The 6,000-nt window shown below is 32.7% G+C and overlaps 1 long non-coding RNA gene across 2 annotated transcripts; it reads right to left on the bottom strand.

Annotated features, from left to right (window-relative positions):
* Positions 1-349: 349 nt before the first annotated feature.
* Positions 350-5,204, bottom strand: LOC134707634 (uncharacterized). 2 transcript variants are annotated; one of them, XR_010105741.1, is made up of 3 exons: positions 5,057-5,204; positions 2,602-2,759; positions 350-1,403 (listed from the first exon to the last, which is right to left on the bottom strand). It is a non-coding gene; the product is annotated as an uncharacterized LOC134707634 (long non-coding RNA). The 2 variants fall into 2 exon arrangements; XR_010105742.1 differs by lacking the exon at positions 5,057-5,204 and adding an exon at positions 5,006-5,035.
* Between the last annotated feature and the right edge of the window lie 796 nt (positions 5,205-6,000).

Below are 6,000 nucleotides of genomic sequence, written 5' to 3'. Positions count from 1 at the left end.
TTCAGTACTGTTTCATTATAACACGTTTTAAATTAGACTGTATCTGTATAGGGATGCCTAGTTGTTTTGTATATTTGGGGTGGGTTAATTGTTCTCTTTGACACTTACCCCATTTCCATTCTTTTTCTATATCGTGACATGTTAATGTTTTCGTTATGTTTTTTTTTATTTCTCTGATTTTTGTTGTCCTGAAGTGGTTCAGCTTTAGATCCAGCTCTTCGACAGTTACTTTAGCTCTTTCTTTTTTTTTAAATATTCTGGCTTTATGTCACATTTATTGTCAGAATTGCATCTTGTGTGGTCTACAAGGTTTATGTTTTTAATACTCATTGGAACTCGATATATTACTTTTGAGAAGATGGGTGGATGGATTGATGTTATGTGATCCAGTGGCAACTAAGTGCAGGAACAGGACATGATACTCAGATATAAATACAATGTAATTAACATATTTTGTACAGAACTAGACCAATAATACACTTAGCTCCTTTTTAACATGCTAGTTCACCACAAGGAGAGAATCTGCTATAAGACATGTCCCCCTACATGAACAGGTACCTTCAGACTGAACAGTGTATGTTTTTCTCCTTTTACTGTGAGCTGAGCGAATATTCAGAATACGACCACTTTTTTTAGTCTAACTTCTCATAAATAAATTTCCAATCATATGCACATTGTAAGATTTTTAATGGTTAAATACATTTATTGACAGATTTCTTTTTTTTTGTATACATTAATCATGCTGCAATTTCATTCACTTGTAATGAGTGTATTGTGAATAGTAACTTAGATACATGTATGCATAACTCTTGTACTCTTTCCTATAAAACTGCAAAGCGTATTTTACGAAAACAATATATGAAATTTGGTGTTAAAATATTTAGGCATCCCGTTAACGGGGAGTTGAAAGGGTAAGAACTACATTACTCAGTATAGCATGTTCACATGAGGACTGATGACTTTCAGAAACTCTTGGTTTGTAGTGATTGATTTGAATGTTACAGACATACAAACAAAGGTACATTTTGTAAAATAAGCATAAAAATTTAAAGAAAGATTCCCAACAGACTGATTAATGTCTGACGGAGGCCATTTGGTACATAATTAACCTTTTTGATTTTTGAACATATATGGTTTGCTTTTCAAAATTAATTTTTATTGACTGAATAAAACAAGCTGAAGAACTCAAATTTTTGTTCTATCTTCTTATCAACTGCAATAACTTCCATCGAAATACAATAAACAGTAATCTTAAGAATGAACAGCATTAAAAAGTAAAAAAATGTGTTTTTCTCTCTCTCAATTTAATGTTTTTTTTAAAATAACTGTTTCATAATTCTGCTTCAATGTTATTTTCCACTGCTCTTCCTATGCATGTGATATATATCTTTGCCAACTTGTTTCTGGAAAGGAAAAAGTGGATTATAACATTTATCATTTTGTTAAAGTCCAATAATAAGATTAAACATAGGTCAAGCATGACATAATGTGAATCAGTCACGTACATGCATTGCTAAAGGTGGTATAACGTTAATTATACAAGGTTTATATTATACAGGGAGAAAAATGAAAGAAAAAAAAATGGAACAATGTTTGATTTACCTACTTGAAAACTGTCCTTGAAGTCATTAAACTTTCGAGTCAGTTATATACTCAAACTCCAAAATCAACAAATCAACCAATCAAAATGCTGGATTTCAATTTTCGACCACGATTTTTTTTCTCCGGGCACTGAGAAAATTTTTGTATGACTTCAGGGCCTGATCTTATACGATTTGGAGAAGAATTTTAGCGTCCCAAGTCTCGGTTCATGGCAAATGTCCATGTTTTCAATACGGGCTGCACTTTTAATATTTTTTATTTGTTTTGTTATAAATTAGGTCGTTAATTTTTCTGAATTAAATTGTTTCATATATTGTTTATGTCATGGTCTTTTGTAGCCGACAATCAGTATGGCTTTTCTCATTGTTGAAGTCTGTACAGTTGTATATTATTGTTCACATTCACATCGTCTCAAATTTGGTGGATAGTTGTCTCAGTGACAATCCTACAACTTTTTATCATTTTATACATATGCAATAGTTTAAAAATTAAACAAAAGTATTCTTTTGTGAATTTTTTCATTATTAGTACCAGTGGAAATTCTCATTATAATAAATTACTATCTTTTAAATCTGTTATTCGGTTACAGAGAAGGAGATCTTTGTTTATATTTCCTTTAGGTTCCTAAGTTCAACTATGTCCTGCTGTAACACTCTGATATCTTTGGATCGGCAACAAAACACATATGTATAAATATAATCTGATTATTCGAGCACAATATCAATGCAATCTGTGAAACATTTAAATGAGAAGTTGTGTGTACGGATATGTACTTCCCGTAGACTTCTTTGTTAACTTTAATGATATCTTTCAATTGTTGAAGAATTGTATTACTACTCTTTATTTTTTTGAACTTGCTCGTTGTTGGTTTGTTGTCATATGAACACACTAAAACATTTCATGATATTAAAAAAATATATAATAAAATTATAGGAATAACTGCAAATACTTACTTTAAAAAAATCATAATTGAGTGTAAAACTATATATATATACCTACCTTTCAAATTATTTCAATGTTCTACTGTCACCTTTCATACCAGTTCTATCTCTATCTCATATTTTATCTGTTCATGACAATTTTTAGTCGTTGATCTAAAACTTTATTTTCCTCATAGACTTAGTCTTTGTGTTCTGGTGGGATCCATTTTTAGATACCTATAACAATAGATCATGCTGCATCAAATACTTTGCATGCATTTATAAGAAGTTGTTTTTCCCAACATGCATGTTATGGTTTTAATTATGGACGTAACACTTTGTAAATTGTCCTTTGAAAAAATACATCATGAGATAAAGATTGTATCGATGATTTACAAAATTCTGTAAAGTGGTTCAGGAGTTATTGGTGACACTTACGTGGGACATAAGGACAAGATATGTTCCATATGTGAACACATTCATACTAAGAAAATGTCACCAGAAGTGCAAGTCAGTCATCACAACGGATAATGTTTATGTGATACAGTAAAACCATTGGTAGTAAAATTGTGCGGGATGTTTAATTTTCAAAAAATGTAAGATTGGTCACCTTTAATCGGATGCCTCATATAGCATGTATAGAAAGAGAGTGCCATGATCTCTGCAGGTTAATAACTATTGCAACAACTCTTTGAGAAGCAGTCGGTGGCCTTTTGTCTGAATATGCAGCAGGGCAAATTCCTGTCCACCTTCAATATGCTTTCGTTGTCCAGTGGCAGTCCAAGTTTCATTGACCTTCTTTCACCCCAGATGACATCTTTTACAGGACTTACCTATTGTACTTATTTAACAATTGTTTTGAACATGCATGTTATATTTGCCACTGGACATTAAGCAAATTTTTAATACATGTACTCTAGTCTAATATGTTATTATTTTAAGGAATCTTAGTAGGATAATTTTAAACTATGGGGATTATCCTCTTAAAATATAAATATTATTCATACAAAGTATTGCTCAATAATTATGTGTCGGATTACTAGTATTCGTGTGTCGGTCCAATGGGTCGTCGGACTAATAGGGCGTCAGGCTATTGGGGTGCCGGACCAATATGGTGTCCGAACAGAAAGATTTAAAAGGCAAAAAAAAAAAAAAATGTGCAACTTATAAAAGGGTCTGGTCTGTAAGTGGTTTCTTCATTTCTGTATTCTGTAATATTCTATATATCATTTTTCACTTTTTATTATTAATTTTGCCTGTTATTCTCTTTTCTTCATATTCAGGCACCACACTATTATCGATTCTTCATTGCTTCTGTCTACTTTATAACAACAATGGGAATAATATGAAAGCCAGCCAAATAGGACATTGGAAAATTTTCTGTTTTCTGTTTCTTGGTTTATTCTTGCTTGTCGTTGGAGGCAAACTTTGTCTTTCTGTCTCTTTAGTTTGTGTGTATTATTATACATTAAACGAATGTAACACAAATTTGCCATCTTTAAACAAATTTGTTGAACATTGCGTCTGTTATTTAATCTCTTTTTTACAGAAGGAAAAAAACTAAGATTAAATATAATCAACAGAAGTATAAAAAAAACTATGAACCAAGTCTTTGAAGTTAGATACATGATTTTTGTTATTAGTTGTTAGTGGCTTTGAACTAGCTGTCAGTAACTCCAAGTACTCTCAGATCTGTGTTTAGTGACTTTTTTTGTTGAGTAACGGTAACGTCCATTATGTTTTTGTTACTGAGATGTATTTCAATTTGCATTCATCTGTTATTTAAAGTTAAATAAGCCTTTTTCAACTGATTTTTATAGTTTGTTGTTATGTAGTACTGTTACAACTCTGTTCCAGGTTTAGGGGGAAGACCCTAGCATGTTTAACCTCACCACATTCTGTATATGTTCCTGTCCGAAGTCAGGAGCCTGTAATTCAGTGGTTGTTGTTTGTTGGTGTGTTACATATATTCATTGTTCGTTCATTTTTGTACATGAATAAGAACGTTAGTTTTCTTGTTTGAATTCCTTGACATTTGTCATTTTGGTGCCTTTTTTGGCTGACTATGCGATATGGCTTTGCTCATTATTGATGGCCGTATGGTGACCTATATTTGTTAACTTCTGGTCATCTGATCTGTTGTGGAGAGTTGTGATTATTCCGCTCATTTTGGGTGCCATGATTGGCAAATAAAATATATGTTGTTGCTGTTATTGTTGTGTCGTTGGCAATAATACGGCATCTTTTTTTTTATAAAATATATATATATATATATATATATATGTTAATCAAATGTTCTGTTCCCTTATGAACCACATAAATTTGAACTAGATTCTTGAAGGGAAAGACATTGTTTTTGTATATATGTCAACAGAATATAGAATGTTGTGTCAACAGAATACAGAATCAACATTCTGTATTCTGTTGACACAGTATACAGAATGTTGATTACGGCAAAATATATGATCTGACAGGATGCTCACGGAATAAAACTTGTGATGGAAGAAGACATACATTTGACTTGTAAAACATACATGAACAATAGCAATCTGTAGATGATTCGAAAAGGATCCGCCATCTCTGACTTGTCGTAACAATCGTCTCTTTCTGTAACTTTAAGAATTTCTGCAAGTGGCTGGTAAACCGATATTTTCTCTGCTGTATTTCTGTATCCTATCCTTCCCGGCTAGCCGATCTACTGCATTTTGTCTCAAATTTTGCCGTTGATGTTATTATCGTTATCACAAAAGCGCGTCAATATGAAACATACAATTATTGCCTATTGTAAAACGTTTATGTGATTGGATTTACACATGACGTCATTCATTGTTTACAAACGTTATTTTTGCACTCGCACTGACATTTCAACAGTTCAACAGTTCAAACAGCCGGACAGCAAATCCCTGATTTGTCCGTTAAAAACCCGGATTTATTATTCGAGAATCAAGTGGAGATAATTTAAGAGAACGTCGTCGGCAGATGTCGCTGCGTAGAACAATAATTCCCCGCGGAAGACGACCCGGTAGAAAATCATTGTTTTGTTAAATTATAAGAAACTGAACGTAACACGAGCGGTATGCATGATATGAGAAGTTTAACAAGTATTTAAAAGATATGAGAAGTCAAATAATTTCATCGTTGAATCGGAAATTCAAGTAATTTATTTTCAGCCTTCGGAACCGCCATTTTTCAACATCGACTGTCATTGATAAATATTCAACTCGGGACGAATTGACACAAACCCGTTTTACTTAGGAAAAATAAATATGAGAAGTTTATATTGATAAACTGGAGCATGGAGAACAGAACTGGGGTAGTCACATGCCGTTACTCTTCGTTGTTTACACACGAGCACAATTTCAGTCCACATCACAAATTGGTAAGGCCCTGCTGGGACTCCCTTCTTTTTTTTGTTGAAACTGCTCTGCTCTTGACTAAAACAGCTCCGAAATACGACAAACTTGCCACTAATGAAAAG

Source organism: Mytilus trossulus, chromosome 2, assembly GCF_036588685.1.
Source record: "Mytilus trossulus isolate FHL-02 chromosome 2, PNRI_Mtr1.1.1.hap1, whole genome shotgun sequence".
NCBI classification, from domain to species: domain Eukaryota; kingdom Metazoa; phylum Mollusca; class Bivalvia; order Mytilida; family Mytilidae; genus Mytilus; species Mytilus trossulus.
The sequence above is the reverse complement of the archived record's forward strand: the minus strand, read 5'-3'. Positions and strand labels throughout refer to the sequence as shown.